This window comes from Equus caballus, chromosome 2 (genome assembly GCF_041296265.1).
Source record: "Equus caballus isolate H_3958 breed thoroughbred chromosome 2, TB-T2T, whole genome shotgun sequence".
NCBI lineage: Eukaryota > Metazoa > Chordata > Mammalia > Perissodactyla > Equidae > Equus > Equus caballus.
Genome location: NC_091685.1, coordinates 68,970,497 through 68,990,102, shown reverse-complemented (window position 1 = coordinate 68,990,102; position 19,606 = coordinate 68,970,497). Strand labels below are relative to the sequence as shown.

Here is a 19,606-nt window from a genome sequence, read left to right as displayed (position 1 = left end):
GACTTTGTGAAAACAGTTTTCACATATTCGAGAAAAAACACATATTCGAGAAAAAGATCATCCCCGGGGAACAAGTTACCCTTCTCTGGGACAGTAGCATAATAGCAATTCAAGAATGAATTACCTCCTCGGTTCCCTTGAGTGCTGAGTTGTGGGAACAGCAGCTGGGTTTTCAACTGTACATCATACAGTGATCAACACTGATTTTCAGGAGTATGTGCTTGCGGGGCAATTAAGAAGAAAAGGAAATCAGCAATACAGATAGAAATACATTTATATTACAAAGAGAACAAAGAAAGACCAACCATAGCGACTTACAGAAAATTAATGTTCCCCAAAGAACATTACAGAAAGAGTAGTATAGTACAAATATTTCTAAAACTTGCTTTTTTTAAAGGGATATGTTGGAAAAAAAATACAGTTCCACGTTTATATTGTCCTTCAGCATCGGAATGAATGAAATTTCTTGGAGGAAAATTACTGCATGAATCCAAAACACTTTATGACCCATCTGAGACCTTGGTTAGTAAATAGCTTTTGTGGAATTGACTGCTTATTCATCTTAGATGAGTAAACCCTTACGGAGTACACAATCCTGGGTATTCTGCCACACTATCATTTATTAATTATTTTCCATCCACTGAAGGAGTCTAGTCATTTGCTCATTACTGGTTTTAACATTAACTCAGTATTATGGAATCCGACCATAATATGAAATACCAGTAGCACCAGAAAAATGGGTGGGTGATAAAACTTTGTGTATTTCTGCAGCCTTTGAGTGAGTTGGATTTTGACAGCTTTGCATTGATATTTACCTGCTGACCAAATAGCTGTTTCCATCCAACCTGCTCAGTCTTTCCCAACACAACTCAGCTGAGAACACGGGGGGGGGGGGGGGGGGGGTGCGGGGGGGGGGGTTCTAGACGCACCTCCACCCTCATCCAAGCACAAGAAGCAAAGAGCAGAAGATGATCTTCAGACCAAACTCAGACTTTCCCAACAAATGCGAACGTGCTTGCTCAAAAAAACAAAGAAACCAAATATAGAAAATAACTGTGTGGAAAAGAAAAAGGGCCACCACATTTCAAAGGCAAATTTTAGTCATGTTTCAGGAATGACCTTAGAGAAGAAAAAAAAAGAAAGAAAATGTTCAGGGAGAAATTAACAAGCAGCATTCAAATGTAACATGAGGCAGATAGGAACCAGTAGAATGAAGCAACTGATGGGCTTGTTAAAAAGCTGGGGCAGATGGAATGATAGAGATTTTTTAAAAAGAAGAAAAGGAAGACAGTTTCTCTTCCTATTCCTGTCGCCTCTCCTCTCCCCACTTCTGTTCCTTGCACAGCTTATTAAACATTTCCTTGGCTTGAGCATATTCCTTCAATCCCTGTGCTTATTTTAATATGTACAATTGCTGCAAGGGAATTTTCAGGTTTTAGCAAAAGTAAAGTACTCATTCCCAAGCGAAATTTTTGGATATTTTATAGACAATCCCTCCTGCCCTGAAAACTCTATTTCAGTTATTTGAAGTATTTTATGCATTCCATGTCTAGGTTGCAAAAATCCCTTTTCCCTTTTGCGGCTCCCTGAAAAAATCTGTATTTTGCAGTAAATTTGCTTAACAAGTTTTGCCATCTCTGTGGATGCTTTCAGTAGCACTAACAGAATGAAAAAAAGAAAAGGGACTTGAGGGAAGAAGAACTTGAACTACATAATATTGAGAATATTTATTTAAATTTTCAGATAATACAACATGCCTTAACAATCCCAAGCACCAATGCTAATTAAAAAGGACCATCTGGAAGCATATGAAATATTTTTTTAGATATACAAGGACAACCAAAGTAGGGAAACCTTCTCTTTCCTTCCAACTTCTACGATTGTAAAGGCACAAAATTTAAAAAAAAGAAAAAAATTCAATTGTTGCTTGTCTAGAGTAACAATTTTACTGTCAAGGAAAGGATAAATGCTTTCCATCCAAGGATCAGGTTACTGCTCACAGACCCCACTAGGAAGAGAAGAGCGCCAAGAAATTACTGCAGGAGTCAACCTGCATCTTCGAAGTCCATAAATAATGCAGCAAGAGAGCGCATTTGGAGAAGGAGTTTATCAGCCATGGCTTCATCCATATGCAGTGGTGGGAATGACATTCTGACTATTTTGCCGGTGGAGCACTTGTATTCTACTTGATGATTTACATACTGATTAGGCTCAGAGAAGCCAGAGCTATGTTCCTGAGGCATTGCTTTTCCAACACCATACAGCTTGCATACATGTTCTCAAAAAATAGTTAATAAATCAGAGCTAAAGAATCTTGAAGCCATGTAAAACTTGTCCACCAAGAGGGAAACGGGGCTGTCTTTAAACATATTGTTTGTGACAGATCAGGAACAACCAAACTAATGTAATTTACCTGTTGGAATAAGAATGCAATGGGCCTGACACCAGAATACTCAACATAAACTGAGAAAAAAAATAAATGAAAATATATCACTGAGACCAGATGTTTTCACAAAACAACACCCCCATTTGATATACCAAGCTGCACAATGAGGGGTGTAAAATGCAGGTTTTGTAAAAATGAAAATCCATGTCCACAACATCCAGATCTTAACTATTCTTGCAAGTGGCTTCTCAAATGTCCACGTGTGCACTTCCCTCCCCACTGCCCTCACTCGGCCTTTCATATCAACTACCTTTTGGCCATGTCACTTTTTCTTTCCTAATTAACAGAAAAATCTGGTGTCTCAAAATTATTGCTAGGTTATAGGACATAGTCTACACTTCTAGTAAAACTAGAAAAATATAATATTCCCATGAAAAAGAGAGGAAAGAAATTCTGTTTTTTCTTGAGAATATCCAAGAACTAATTAATTTTAACAGAGTATAATGAATCAATAATTAGAGTAGTATTCACACATGCCCCCCATTAGGCATTTTTTATTTTTCTTTCTGGCAGATGCTAAATGTATGAGAAAGGATAATTCCTTTTTAGAGTTAAAAGAACTTTTAAAAATTAAAAATGCCTTTTTAGAGTTAAGTCTTTCCTAATATTTCATTCATTTATTTAATAAATACTGAGTGCTTAATATGTATAAATCACAATGTTAGAATTGGAGATATATAAAAATCAAAGAGGCATGGACCCTGTCCTAAAGGAACTTACAATCAACTATGGAGAAGAGATAGACAATTTACAATCACACAAACTAGAATGGAATAAGTACAGTAAGAAAAATATGAATCAAGAACAATGGAATTCTCAGAGGACACATAGACTACCTAAGGGGTAGCATTTTTGCTGGGCCGCAAAAAAATAAGTAGTTCGGCAAAGGCACAGGAGAAGTATCTTCATCCATTTGGGTCGCTGTAGTACAAACACCATGGATTGGGTGGTTTAAACAGAAAACATTTATTTCTCACAGTTCTGGAAGCAAGGAAGTCCAAAATCAAGGCACCAGTAGATTAGGCGTCTGAGGAAAGCCCGCTTCTTGGTTCATAGGCTGCTGTCTTCTGACTATGTCCTCACATAAAGAAAGAGGCAGCAGAGCTCGATTGGGTCTCTTTTAGAAGGGCACTCATCCCATTCATGAGGGCTCCTCCCTCATGACCTAATCACCTCCCAAAGGCTCCCCTTCCAAATAGCATCATATTGGGGATTCAGTTTCAACATGCAAACTGGGGGTGGGGGGACATACAAAAATTCAGTCTACAGCAGCAGGATCACTCGTATGCGGGTCCAGTGAGTAATATCATCTGACTGGACGATGGACTGCAGGAATAGCAGAAGTGATGGATAAAACCAGAGCCATTGGCTGAGCTCATTTATGGGATAGCTGACTAAAGAGTTTACATTCAATAATATAATGGGGTTGTCAGATTTAGCTAATAAAAACACAGGACACCAAGTTAAATTTGAATTTCAGGTGAACATTTTTTTTACTCTAAGTACGTCCCATGCAACTATTAAATTCAAATATAATTGGGAATCCTGCAGTGTATCTGACAATCCTCTAATATACACAATGTGAAGCCATTGAAGGTTTTAAAGAAGTCGAGTAGCACAATCAAGGCAGTGATTCAGAAGCATTGCTGTGGAACCAGCAATGTGCTGTCCTGAGGTACAAAGATCTTTCAGGAAAGAACAAAAGCAGCCTGAACTAGAGTAGTAACAGTGAAATCAGAGAAGAGGGATAATTTTGAAAGAAGAATTGACAGGACCCAGCAATTGAGAAATATAGGGTGGAGCCAGAGAACTCAGAGCTGCCACCGGTGTTTAAGCATGGATAGCTTGAAGACTGTGGAGCCACTGGCAGAAAGGAATCAAGAAATAAATAAACTTGAAAGGAGAGATAATGAGCTCAGTTGGTGACATTTTGAGTTTGAGCAGCTGGAAACTCTCAAAGGACAGATGTCCAGTGGCTTTGGAGAAATGTCAGACAAGAGAGAGAGATTTGAGAGTTATCTGCTTAAGGAAGAGCACGCTAAAGCTCCATCTTGCTTTCTGTCTTCAAATTATGTTTAGCTTATCCTTGACGTGATGCTGATTCATCTTACAAATAAAAAGAGAAGGTTTACACCACAATCTGTCTTTGTATTTCTTATAATGAAATATCACTGCCGATATTTGCAATTTTCCTATTATAGGAAGCAATATCATGTGAAGAGGAATCATTGAGCTTGGGGGTTGGACCAATTTAGAATCAAAGCCCAACTTTCCTCTTACAGACTGTGTGACTTCTTACACAATTATTTAGCCTCTTTCACTCTTAGTTTTCTTACCTGCACAATGTATACTCATAAGATTATCATGAGAAATAAAGGAGCTTTTGTTGACAAAAGATTTAGCATAGTACCTGCACATATTAGTTACTCAATAAATGATAGCTGTTGCTCTTATTCTTTTATTGTTGAGGGTTTTTGTTTTAATCATCAATAATAGTAAATAAAAATCTAAGTGTACTTAAATGTTCAGACTGCTAAATCAGGTAAAGAACCACTTATATTTTATACACTGCACTTAATTAAGGAATTATTTAATCCTACCAAGAAAAGGGAAGGATACACATGTACCAAACAACTACTAGAAAAGTATAAGTGAGCAAATCAGTCAATATTTCATTTATCTAATTGCAAATAAATATTTAATTGACTTTTATATTGAATATGCCATTTGTTCTGGCACAACGAAGATGCATCAAATAGCTTCCATAAAAAAAACCCCGTGTTTTCCAAACTGAGCTAAGTAGACTATTGGTCTTGTTCTAATTACTAGCATGCAGGACTATTTTTTGGTACTATATTTTATCATTGCACTAACCAGACTAAGATTTTTACCCTGCCACAGACTGTTGTCTAACAATACAGTGAAATGCCAATGTTTAGAGGCTGAAATGATTCTGAATGTGTATAACGATATTGGCATTGACAGAAGTGATGGGACACTATTTTGCTGAATTTGTTGTATTTTTAATAAAATTCTGCAAAGCTTATCTGTAACATAGACCAAAGAGGAAAGCTCATATATAAAGGAAGAGGTAGTTTTGAAAGATCAGACATACACATTTCCAGGAGAAACTAAAATGGCCTGAAAGGATAGTTGAATTGAGCAGCTGTGCACAATTTATTTCCAAACATATTAAATTTCTTCAAAATCACGACATAATCACCTGGCATAAACTCTGTTTACCCAACTGAAAAGCTGGCCCAAGATAATCTAGTGAAAAACACCAAATAACAGTGGTTCCTCTAATTCACAAGTTCAGTAATTTGAAATTGAAGTGAAAACGCTTTTATAAAGGCCACAGGGACTAGATCTTCTCTAAGTTTCTGGCAATTTCAGTAGATCCAACTAATAATAGCTGAGCTTATTATTTCTCTTCTAAATAATGTATTTGCTTCAAAACTGATCACCTTGATTCTAATTCCTGATCACTTACGATCCACCCTATATTGGAGAGCATTGTCAAATTAGTCTTCCAAAGCTTGCATTATGTCACATCTTCAAAGATTCCCTGATACTCCCCCCAAATGGGGTGCAAACATCTTTGTTTATAACACAGTCCCCTGTTACCTGTGCTGCCTTGTACCCACTTCCTTCGCTAAATTTCCCATAAGCACCTCTAAACCAGGCCACTCACCAAAAGTACTTTATTTTTGCCTAAAAAGTGTATTACCTGTTGGTTATGCTCACTCTGTGTAACAGAAATTTATTTCTAACAGTCACTTAAGATCTAGCTCATCCAGCTTCCTATTTACAAATCTATTCCTCAAAAGATTGTTATATGTAATAATGTGGACCAGGGTTTAAGAACACAGGCAATGGAGTCAAACAGCCCGAGTTCAAATTGTGGCTCTGCCATTTATTTTGTTTCTGCATCTGAAAAATAAAGATAAAATATTATATGCCCCTCTTGTAGGGATTAAAGAAGAATGTACAGATAGATGTGTATGTGTGTGTGTGTGTGAGAGAGAGAGAGAGAGAAAGAAAATAGTAGAGTTCCTGTCACTAGTAAATAATCATCTAATGGTACTTATAAAATGGCAGTTACTGGGCCAGCCTGGTGGCGCAGCAGTTAAGTTCACACGTGCCATTTTAGTGGCCTGGGGTTGGCCAGTTCGGATCCCGGGTGCAGACCTACGCACCGCCTGTCAAGCCATGCTGTGGCAGTCATCCCACATAAAATAGAGGAAGATGGGCACGGATGTTAGCTTAGGGCCAGTCTTCCTCAGCAAAAAGAGGAGGATTGGTGGCAGATGTTAGCTCAGGGTTAATCTTCCTCAAAAAAAAGAAAAAAAAAGGCAGTTACTCTTTAAATGGAGCACAGTAAAGATGATAAAACAATGAACTGTTACTTACGATATTATCACTAGGCTCTTCTCCTCATTGAGGACCTTAATCAGTAGGACTAATATTAGAAATACTATAGACCATTTTGAACGTTTTCCATGACCCACTTTGTTTCTCTCCCATTGTTAATTGACTTCCATGGAAGCCTTCATTCTCCTCTTTGATGATCTGTAAATTGCTGCCAGTCATTCACTAAGTACTTTGAATCATCATTTTCTCTGGGGAATCAACATTTTTCTACAGCCATGTTCAAAGAGAGGTCCTTAGACCACCTGCATCAGAAACTCTTTTATCTTGTTAAAAAGATAGATTTCTGGGCCCTTCCCAGACCCTTATTCATAAATTTCTACAAGTTGAATCTAGGAATCTCTGAGTAAATCCTAAACGAACTAAAGTTTGATCATCGACATTCTATAGGCTGAGAGATGGGGAGAGGGAGTTCCATCTATTTTTGCAAAAAGAATCACTTTTTATTTAAATCAAATCAGAAAATACATGACCAGTTTGGCAGAAATTTGGATTATTTGAAGTTTAAACACCTAAGAATATAATGCTCTAGTCTCCTTAGCACATTTGGAGCTAATCTAGGTACCTAGGGATATAACCATTTGGCTTTTGGGGTGACAAGTTTTTAAAAAAAACCAAAACACTATAGATCCAGTTCTTAGGTTCTATGAAAATGTTTCTAGGAGAAGTGAAAGCAAACAATCTCTAACTTCATAGCATATATAGCTCAGGAGGTGAGGGCTTTTTACAGGAATACTGAGAAATTCAAGAAAGTATTATTTTCCTGTAGTTTCATCAGTCTATTTCTCCATCCTTACACCAAGACCACTGACTTGGTTACTGTAGCTTTATAGTATGTCTTGAAACCACGTAGCATAAATCCTCTAACGTGGTTCTTTTTCTTCAAGGTTGTCTTTTCTGTTTTAGATTATTTGCATTTCTATATAAGTTTTAGAATGAGTTTTCATTTTCCATGGGAGGCCGAATAATGATTCTCAAAGATTCAGCTCCTCACCCCTGGAACCTGAGAATGTTACCTTATATGGTAAAAGAGACTTTGCAGGTGTGATTCAGTTAAGGATCTTGAAAGCAGAGATTGTCATGGATTATCCAAATGGGCCATAAATATAATCACGCTTGTCCTTATAAGAGGGAGGCCGAGGGAGATTTGACTACAAAAGAGGGAAAGGCAAGGTGACAATGAGACAGAGATTGAAGTGATGTGGTCACAAACCAAAGAATGCTGGGAGCCATCAGAAGCTGGATGAAGCAGGGAACAAGATGCCACCTCTAGAAGGAATTGGCCCTGCCAACACTTTGAGTTTAGCCCCATTAGACTCATTTCAGACTTCTGAACTCTACAACTATAAGATAAGAAATTGTGTTGCTTTAAGCCACTAAGTTTGTGGCAATTTGTTAAAGCAACAATAAGAATATTTGCTATCTACTTCTTTAAAAAACCTTATTGGGGTTTTGATTGGGATTGTGTTGAATCTATAGATCAATCTGGGATAACTGATTCTTAACAATACTAAGTCTTCCAATAATTGAAAATAGCATTTCTCTCCACTTATTTAAGTCCTTTTTAGTTTTTCTGAGCAATATTTCATAGTTTAGTTTTCAGCATATAGGTTATGCACATCTTTTACTAAATTTATTCCTAAGTATCTGATGCTCTAATGCTATTGTACATAGAATTTCATTATCTTATTTTCCAATCCTTTTTGCTAATTATAAAAGTAAAATACCCACAACTAAAAATACACAACTATGTACCAGGGGCTTTGGGAGAAAAAGGGAAAATAAAATTTTAAAATAAATAAATAAATAATGAAATAGATTTTTATATTGACCTTGCAGCCTGAAATCCTAGATCTTCTCAATGAAAATGGAAATTAAAGATTAAAAGACTACAAAGAATATCTTCTCCTAGGTCACTAGAAATTCACAAATAATTCTAGTTTCCTGGAAATTCTACATTTATCTGATCATCTCTTTAAACCTACCCATTTGAAATCTTTTATTTTCGCGTTTGATTCAGGTCTCGCTGAGATAGAAGACGAACAGCCTATCAGCAATTCTTAGGACAGCTCTATAGAGTGGCTCTAAGGCTGATATGGCAGGTCCAATTCAGAAAAGCCTTGGTGATTATGTTTCAAGAGTGGTACAAGTGATTTGAGATGTTTGAAATGAGATGGCTTCTCAGCAACAAGGCATACTTTAACAGATCACCACTCATTTATAACTGTCAATTTCCCTGCATCTGGGCTCTATCCTGGGAAGTGCTTGTGACGTTTTTTCCAGTTCATGCCTAACAAGCTCTTCAAAAAGTCATTGTGCCTCATCACGGTACTTTTTTCTTTGAAATCACAATAATGGGTAAGTACTGCTCTCCTTTCTCGTTAAGCATACACTTTCCCTCCATTTCCACAGCTGGAAGATTGCTTTTCCTTGCTTCTGTGTTATACACTTTCTGGTGACAATTTAATGAATGAACTAGTGTGAAGGTTAATTTTAACCCACGAAAATTGGCATAAGTGTACCTAATCCCAGATTTTGATCCCCTTGAAAACAGTTTTAGTTTCCTTTTTTTTTTTTCCCTATGATGCTAGGAAGACAAAGGCAAGTGGGAAGGAGGGAGGAGATAGACCCTACAAATAATGTAGCCCAGTCTCAAGTTTCTATGCTTGTGGCAAAAGGACTTTCTCTCCTCTTTGATACACACCTATTGAGTTGATAGCATCTGTCATATGAAAAATACAGGAAAGTAGAGGCTTTGGAATACTTAATTCCCTGATAGACTGTAAATTACGCACTGGGAAGCCTTAAGAGATTTCCCAGAAGAGTTTCAGAGGTGCGAGATAGTAATACACCAAGAGGACCAGTTTCCCATCAAACCCTTCCCTGAGTTTCTCACAGTCCCACTTTCTGTCCTTATCTGACTTTCTTCAGGAGGCTAAATCATCCTTTTTCTCAAAAGGAAGTTCAATATTTAATATATGCCTGTTATCTGTCAGCATTTATGCATAATGTGTGCATATGTGTGTTTGCCCCTGTCAATATTTCTCATGAAATATTACAAAAGTAAAAAGAAGCTTTTTTAAAATTGTCCTATTTATTAAGGCAAGGTGGGTCAAAAAATAAGAAGAGAATTAAGAGAGACCTACAGTCAAGTGAATGGGCCTTTAGGAGGCTATGATTTCACCTTTACGTTAGGTGCTGGAAATTATTAGGGACCAGAGGAGCAAGCACATCCCAAAGGCTCAGGCCTGAGAAAGGAAGTAGGATTAAGTATTGAAAAAGTGAGAAAATTACATACTTCAAATATATAATTTAAATATTTGAATATATATGAATTTGAAAATATGTCATTTATTTTTTTAATTGCAGTAACGTTGCATTATAACTATGTATAGCTTTCAGATGTACATCGTAATATATTTCAAATTCTGTGTAGATTACATCATGTTCACCACCCAAAAACTAATTATAGTCCATCCCCTCACATGTGAGCCTAAACACCCCTTTTCCCTCCCCCTCTTCCCCTATGGTAACCACCAATACAATTTCCATTGCTATGTGTTTGTTTGTCATTGTTTTTATCTTCTACTTATGAGTGAGATCATACGGTATTTGACTTTCTCCCTCTGACTTATTTCACTTAGCATAATCCCCTCAAGATCCATCCATGTTGTCACAAATGGCCAGATTTCATCATTTCTTATGGCTGAGTAGTATTCCATTGTGCATATATACCCATCTTCTTTATCCATTCATCCCTTGATGGGCACCTAGGTTGCTTCCAAGTCGTGGCTATTGTGTATAATGCTGCAATGAACATAGGGCTGCATGTATCTTTATTCATTTTCATTTTCAAGTTCTTTGGATAAATACACAGCAGTGGGATAGCTGGATCATGTGGTAGATCGATTCTTAATTTTCTGAGGATACGCCATACTGCTTTCCATAGTGGCTACACCAGTTTGCACTCCCACCAGCAGTGTATGAGGGTTCCCATCTCTCCACATCCTCTCCAACACTTGTTGTTTCATGTCTTGTTAATTATGGCCATTCTGACTGGAGTGAGGTGATACCTCGTTGTAGTTTTGATTTGCATTTCCCTGATAGCTAATGATGTTGAACATCTTTTCATATGCCTGTTGGCCATCCGTATATCTTCTCTGGAGAAGTCTCTGTTCAGATGTTTTGCCCATTTTTCAATTGGGTTGTTGGTTTTCTTGTTGTTGAGCTGTATGAGTTCTTTATATATTTTGGATATTAACCCCTTATCTGATATATGGTTTGCAAATATCTTCTCCCAATTGTTAGGTTGTCTTTTTGTTTTGTTGATGTTTTCCTTTGCTGTGCAGAAGATTTTAGTTTGATGTAGTCCCATTTGTTCATTTTTTCTTTTGCTTCCCTCACCTGGTCAGACATGGTACTTGAAAATATGCTGCTAAGACTGATGTCAAAGAGCCTACTGCCTATGTTTTCTTCTAGAAGTTTCATGGTTTCAGGTCTTACATTTTAAGTCTTTAATCCATTTTGAGTTGATTTTTGAAAACATACATATGAACAAATAATGCATGCCCGTGAATCAAATTTCAAAAGCTAAGAAGGTTCATATGGTGAAAATAAGTCTCTTTCCCTCAGCTGTCTCATAATCCCTCAGTTTCGCTCTCTGATGGCAACCACTATTGCTAGTTTCTCCTATCCTTCCTGTGATTACAGTCTTTGGAAAGATAAAACACTCAAGAATACTAAATATCTATTTGCAGCCACATAGAAGATTCGCAATACACATTTCATGGCATTTTCTATTAAACTGATCAATATAACTCTGTGGTAAGAGTCATGTCCTTATTAGGCGTATGCTGTATCTAGGGTTCCAAAGAGAGAAGGGAAGAGTAATGTGTCAACCCGCCAATATTATTATGTTATATCACATAAAATTACCTAGAAAATTTTTGTAAGAATGCACTGATATGGATATCATTTATTTCTCTTTATTCTCAGCTGCAATTCAGATATGATATTATTTTAATTTTCATTTAGTTTTATTTTAGCTTTAAGTTTAGTAGTCTGGATTAGTTGGCTAAGATCCATATGCTGCTAGAAATTCATACCCCTTCAAAACTCCTACTTCATAAATCTGCCTTCATGTCAAAATACCTTAATGGTCATCCTTATCACTTCACTTAATGATCAGCTGGCAGACTACAATCAATTTCTAGGTTTCTGTTAAGGTTCTGGGACTGGTGCCTGTAGCTGCTATAAAGTAGAGCAGGCAGACTTCCCTACCTTATGGACTTTGAGTTCAGCCTTTCTTGTTTCATTTGCTGAACTGCCTACCAATCTCAACACTGACGGAAATAAAACTTATTTTTCTCCATTTAGTGCTCCCAAGTCTCCCCTTAGCTGTCTTACTACTGACAGATGGCATATTCTTTGAAGATATGACTATTGATCATTAGCCGTCCTGGGGGAAGAGAGTTGTAGTGTAGGAAGAAATCGTCTGTCCTCTGGTGTGAGCAGGATGGTAGCTCCAACGTGCACAGCCCAAGGAGCTGATGGATTTGTGGAGCCCAGATGTCTCAGTGGCCAAATCTAGCAGTCCAGCTGGGCCTCTTTCAAACACAGAGGGACTTCAAAACTCAATTGAGCACTAATGTTCCACTCTTAAACGCAACGAGACAGAACGAAAAAAAATAGGTTTTGAGGCTTACATGGAATTGGAGCTTTGTTGGAATGAGTGAAATAGATATTTCAATCATCCACATTGACATAATGAACAAAAGTTTTAGAGTCTAGAAGGCCAAGTCTCCAGGCTACAGTATTTTTAGTAATTTCACACCAATAGCAAAACAATTAAACCAGCCAAATCTCATTTGTTTTGTTTCTTAAACTGAATTAACTGGTTGATATAAAACTTAAACCTAAATACTATTATTTTAATATTGTATAAAAGTGATTTCAATGATTTAAGAGAGAAAACCAGAAAGCAACGAAATTTACCTGTCCAAATTTTTACCAAGACTTAACCAAAAACTTAAAGTTCCTAACTTCATTTATCTTTTCTTTTCAGTAGACTAAAACACTTTCAGTGATGAGAAGCCCAAAAGAAAATCTTGAAGGCGATTCTGAATAGCAATGACAACCTCTAAGGATGAATAGCAATATTATTTCAGTTAAAAAGAAAATTTTGATATTTAAGGTTTGATGTTTCTTTTTTCAGAACTTCACAACCTAGCAGCTTGTACTACTTAAAAAAAAAAATCCAAGAATAAACTTGAACCTTCCTTCCATGACAACCCTTAAAATTATTGTTTGATTAACAGCTCATGCTGTCATAACGTGATGGCTAATTATGCACCGATGTTTCACTCATTATGTAGCGAAGCGGCGGCATGCCACATTAGTTTGAGAACAGAGAAATGAATGCCTTTTAATAAGATATGTCTCCCACATTTCCTTTCCCAAGGAAGCTTCAATATGTGCTTGGCTTAGCTACACGATGGGGAAAAAATTTCTCTTTAAATCGTCTACCGCAACAGCAAACTATTTACTGCTACAAATGGCCACTCCAAAGATTGTTTGAATTAGCTTTAAGAAAATTGTTCTCCATTGTCACAATTGCTGTCGGTAAATGTTAGTAATTGTAGCTTTTTCCAGATGAGCTTTCAACAGCTTTAACCCATTATGGACTATAAGTCTGTCTATTGTAACCATTCAAAAAAAAAATACACTTTGCCTTCTTACAGCACTGGCAAGGGTCAGAGAACTGTGGGACTTTCGCTTGATTGGTTGTCTGGTTTCCCATTAATGAAAAAGGGACATTTGAATGGGGTAATAATGAGTGCAGAGATCTCTCTTCAGCCGTATACAGCCTGCCAAATTCTCCCCTGCCGTTCCTGGAAGCCTTGAATGTGATGCGGGTCCATCTACGCTGCCAGATCGGCAGAAACTGCCTCTTTGTCAATAATCACGCTGGCAGTGCCCAGCCCGCAATGTGTATGCCTGGCTCTTGTGCGAGTTCAGATCCCACAGATGTTAGAAGGCGAAGTTTCAGTTATCTGAAGAGTGTGAACAGAGGTGTTGTCAATACATACAAATCACCACGTTCCTCAACATGACATCTTTGCCCCAACTTACCTGCCTTTTAAAATAGAGGGCAGTTTGATTCTTAATTTCATGCAGTATTCATCCATGAAACAGATGCTTCTTGAGCACATACTATGTCCCAGGTGCTCTTCTGGGCTCTGGGTAGATAGAACAGTGAACAAAACAAGAATGTTAGTCCTCATGGAGCTCATATTCCAGTAGGCAAAACAGACAACTAGAAGTGTGTGTGTCTGTGTGTGTGTCTGTGTGTGTGCGTGTGATCGTGACAAGGGCTTAGGAGAAGAGTTAAGTTCTGCAAGGTAAACAAGAAGTACCAACGGCTAGGGCAACGGGTGAGGCAAGAAATGCATATGATATTTTACAGAGTAGCATCTGAAAGGTGGTCTCTGAAAATTTGAACTGAAACCTGAAGGAAGCCAGGAGGTTAGAGAAGGCAGTGCCTGGCACCTTCAGTCCTTCGGAGCTGGCAGCAAAGAAGGGAGCAGCTCAGTTTTACTCTCCCGCAACACACTGAAGTTGTCCAGTTTTGGCGGTGGCGGTTGTCTTCCCCCTAGGTTTTTATATTGCTGCTAGCTTCCTATGCTGTTACAAACTGCCACCAATTTAAACATGCCATGGCAATGTCAAAAGTCATTCAGAAATATTTTGCACATTGACACTTCATTCTGCCTACAAAAAAACAAATTCTTTAGGGATCTGCTTCTCCATGAAACACTGTTACTGTAGCTCTACTTAATCATTCATGCACTTCCACTAAATACAAACAGAATTTACAGTCTCAACCACCAATTAGCCGTCATGTACCATGAGCACATTGTGGCTACATATGGTTTATTCCACCTCCAGACTTAAATCACATGTCCCTAGATTACAGAGACTAACTACATTTTATCATTCTGTCTTCACATAACATTTATGGCAGGAATAAATAATTTTGTGTTGTGTGGTAGATGTCATCGGGCCACCACTCTTTTGGTATACACTTGAATGTGCTTGGCAGTTTGTTAAAATTGTGTAAATGATTCATAATACAGAAAGGATGTCTCTATTAAATAAGAGATGTGTAGATACTAACGATCAATTCTGCACTCAGAATGCAGGAAGATGAATGTATCAATGGTCAATGCCACTTACTGCTGGAAACAATTTACATGAGAATTCTGATTTGTAGTCATGCAATGCCTTTTTCTTAGCTCTTCTGCTACATAATTACAAAGTGTTTTTATACTTATTATTGTTGTGACAATAAGTAATAGAACAATGGAAAGTAGTAAATGCTCCTGTCATTGCCACAACCTAGGAAATAAAGAAAAGACACTATGGCATATGTGTGTATTAAAACCCCAACTGAATTCATTATGATGTACAGTGCCAAGAATTACCTGTGTGGCTTCATTTCCTGAATGTTGTAATTATGTGTTAGAGTGCTTGGGAAGAGACAGACCCATTTATAAGTAAATATATTAAATGCAATTACTCAATTATGAGAAAAATCTCAATTCCTTCTTAGAAAGTCACAACCTCAATTTATTTTCAAATAATGGTTAGTTTTTGCTGCTTCCCTATCAAATCATAGGTAGAAAATTAAACCAGAAAGCAAGAGAAAGAAAAAGAATTATTATATAAATTTACTGAGCCCCTATCCTGAATCAGACACAGTGGAAAGTATGTTTTCTCATTTCAGCCTTCAAATCCTTTGAGCTACACATTGTGATCACAATGGAACCAGAATTCAACCTTACAGGAATAGCTTTCCAATGCCTCAATTTAAAATCAGGAGACTGAGACCCACACCTATTAAGTGATATATCTAAGGTCAAGTAGGTAATGGGGAAAAAATAGAGTATGTATTTGTAATAAAGTATAAATAATTTTATTTTTTGCTGCTGTTATAAACTTCCCAAATCATTCTTTGATTTTCTAATCTTTGAACAATTAGAAGGATAAGACAAAAAAAATCATGAATCACCTGTTATTTGCATCTAATTTGCCCTACCTATAAAGACTGTACATCCTATTTCTAGGGATTTGGGGGGAGATTTTTACTTTTCTTCCTCTTTGAATTGGAGTTTCTTAATTTTCTCTTCCATTTATACCCCAATCCACCACAATAAAAATGCACAGCATAAGTAAGCAACGTATAATTGGAGAAACAGAAACTCAAAGGAAGACTGATTGGATGGCAAGGAAATAAACCTAAATCTGTGAGACTGCTAGTAGTGGTTCACATTTTGGAGCAATCATGTAGTAAAAGCCAAGAGCAGCAGAGGAAATAATCAGAAACAAGTACAACAGAGCACAAATGAATTTGGAAGCACCTTAGCAATAAGTAATCTCGAAAATTCCTCTTGCCTTACATCTCTTCTTTATTCCTCTGTGTTGTATGTTTATTTTTCTTTCCTGTCTATTCAAGTCCACAACATCTTATAAATATCCCTTGATCGAATTTAATGTTTTTCTCGAAATTAATCTGTCAAATTCCTGTCAACAACATATAGACAGTTGAACTGCTGAAAACAGATGGTCTGAAAACAAAAAATGTCTGAATAATGAGTGTTAACTGGGCCCTAACAAGCAGGTTCTGTTTCACCCTATTTAGCGAGTCAATGCAGCACAGCCATGGACACTTGTCTTTTAAGCTACAAGTATTAGGAAAAATACCAGGCCTCTGGCAGCAGCTGCTGATGCTCCTATGTTGGGCATACATTAACCAATCTCACATTAGTTCACAATACAGAGTATCTGCTTCCTCGATACATGGCAGGAGCAGAGAAGCAAAAATACCAGCATACTCCCAAAACTATGAAATTTAAAAACTTAGTTCTTTAACTCGATATTTTAAAAATTCTTGCATTCATTTCTATTGCTGCATGATAACTTACTGCAAACCAAGCAGCCTAAAACAACAAACATTAATTATGTCATAGTTTCCATGGGCCAGAAGCTTAGCTTCTGGGCAAAGCTTAGCTGGGTCCTATGCTCAGGGTCTCGCAAGGCTGCAACCCTCTTATCCGGAGGGTTGACTGGGGATGAATCTGCTCCCAAGCTCATTCAGGCAGTTGGCAGAATTCATTGCTTGCCAGCTGGAGGACTTAGGGCCCCAGCTTTTTGCTGGCCGTCAGCTGGAGGCAATCACAGTTCCTAGAGACTGCCTAAAGTTCCTTGTCATGTGAGCTTCCTCAACATGGTTATTTACTTCACCAAGCCAGTCTGGAGCATCTCTCTCAAGTCCACTAAAATGAAGTAATGTAAAGCAATCTAACCACGTGGGTGACAATCCTTCACCTTTGCCACAGTCTATTGGTCAGAAATAAATCCCAGGTTGTGGCTACATTCCAAGGGAGGAGATAACACAAGGTGTGAACACCAGGAAGTGAGAATCACTGGGGGAGAGGGGCCATTCTAAGCTATCTCCAATCTAAAGTGTTAGTTTCAAGACCAAGAAATCCTAGATTTAGGAAGGAAAAGATCCCTTGGTTCCCAGGCGGACATTCTATGGATGGACTTCAGGTGGTGCAGATCCAGGCATTATGTGGAAGTTGCAGACAATGCTTGTCTTGTGCAACGTTGCACAACACAGCGAACACTGTGTTTGTGCTTAGCAATGCCTTATAGTAACACTAACCTTCAGCAAAGAGGAACTTGGTCTTCAGCATGATACAGTTATATTTTGGAAAACATATCCATATATCGTCTTAGGTATATGAATTCAGATTGTTACCTATTTCTTTATCAAAAAGCCATGACACCATCAAGCCAAATTAAAACAAAGTCAAGGTCAGCCCTGGATGCCTGTCGTCTTATCATTAAAGCACTTGGCTGAGTCTCTCAGAGAAACACGCTGAGTTTAGGAATAATTATAGTTGTACAACTGTACTTGCTTAAATCATATATATTTGGTCACCTAAGTAAAACATAATAAGTTTTTCCCACCGTTTACCACCTTTTATTTATTGTTCTTGCTTGACTCAGTAGATGATACAAATATTGTTAAGATTTCTGGTCATATTCCAAAGCCCTTATCTTCCAGATCATTTTATAAGATCAACCCCCCTCAAGAATCAGAGGAAAGGACTTTTGGCAGATGAAATTCTCAGCCTAAATGACATGGAACTGTGTATTTCAACGCCCTTCTTAAATTATATCTAGGTGATAAGAACCAGATTTTAGATAAAATAGCTGCATGTTCCGTTCATACAAGATAAATTGAAAGACTTTGTCTTACCGCATTCTAGGGACGGCCTTAATAATCTAGACCCTGGCTGGCTAATTGTTTTCAGAAAGAATAGCTTATTATGAATTAGATTAATCCTCAAATCACTTTTGCACTCCCCAATCAGAGGGATGGCATTAATTGGCTCCTGGAAGACAGCCAAGCTGCAGCACATTTAAAATCAAATATTGAACAGCAACCATGCGGAGATAGGTAATGTCTTCTCCTCAAAACCTTTTAGGCTAAGACCTCCTCATTCATACATTATGCTGCAAATTTCTGCGTCTTTAGATGAATTCTTATTGGACTATTTGAACGTATCTAAAGTTGCTTGCTGAAGCAAATTCAGTCCTGGTATCCATTCAGCTCACTGTGTAAAAATGGGTTAATTCCTCGTTAAGACAACAGCACCGAAACAGGATCTTAAATTTTCTTAATAAATCATCAACATTTCTGCATCTAAATGGAGTAACTAAGGTGTCCAGTTCTCTTTTTTTGCTAGGAGTCCTTTTACACTACCATAATACTTGCATTCAGACACCTGCCTGCACCTTCAGCTTCAATTCTTTTTATCCAAAAATTAATTGAGCCACTTGATATTTGACAGGCACAGTTTAGGGAACATACTATCCTACTTTTCCCTAACAGATTCTCCTGTGTCAAATCTAGAAGGAGCATGAGCTTTATTGTCAGTTCTGGGTTCAAATACCAGCTCTGTCACTTTGGGTCAGTCCATCTATTTTGTTGATCTGAGTTTCTTCACCTGTTAAAAAAGGGATAATAATATCTACTTTGCAAAATATTAAAAAGATGTACATTTATGTGTGCAAAGTACCATTTATTAAGAGCACAAAAATGGCACGGATTTTTTTCCATTGAAAAAAGTGGAACTGGACTCTCATTGCTTGAGTCTCCTGTAGAAATAATATCACAGAATCATGATTAAATAGTGCCTTCAGTTTTTATTGAGGTCAGAAATAGGAATAAACTATATGAAGAATACCTCTGCAGAGTTTTTGACAAAACTGCCGTTTAAAGACACTACGTATACCCTAAAAGACTCTAATAATTATCCTTAGAGTCTGGACATGAAAATGATCAACTCCGGTGATGCATTTTCTGCTCTCTTTATTACGCAGGGAGATCTAGGCAGCTCGTCTGATTTCCCCTTGGCGCCTGGTTCACACCGACCCAGCTCTTTCTTTGCAGAGTCAGCTTCAGTGAATCCATCACATCCCCAACATCAGGTGCCCACAAAAGAAGCTGGAATCATCTGAAAATTACCCCTCAGCAATCATTTATTTACTTAGCAGTTCTAAGCTCTGTTTAGCATGTTAGAGAATGTTTGTTGCATAATCACTTAAGAAATTAATAGACTATTAAGAATTATGTTTTAGTGCCATTAAGTATTTACT

The 19,606-nt window shown here is 37.5% G+C and overlaps 1 protein-coding gene and 1 long non-coding RNA gene across 3 annotated transcripts in view; one reads left to right on the top strand and one right to left on the bottom strand.

Annotated features, from left to right (window-relative positions):
- The window catches only part of GALNTL6 (polypeptide N-acetylgalactosaminyltransferase like 6), a 1,097,978-nt gene that overhangs the window by 859,084 nt on the left and 219,288 nt on the right, over window positions 1-19,606 (top strand). The gene's annotated exons all lie outside the window — the stretch shown is intronic.
- LOC138921764 (uncharacterized) overlaps window positions 1-19,606 on the bottom strand; it is a 122,134-nt gene that overhangs the window by 67,726 nt on the left and 34,802 nt on the right. For both annotated transcript variants that reach the window (XR_011434649.1, XR_011434652.1), the window contains 2 exons: window positions 14,009-14,115; window positions 125-220 (listed from right to left, as the gene is read on the bottom strand). This is a non-coding gene — a long non-coding RNA (uncharacterized lncRNA). Of the gene's footprint in view, window positions 1-124; window positions 221-14,008; window positions 14,116-19,606 lie in introns of those variants that run through there.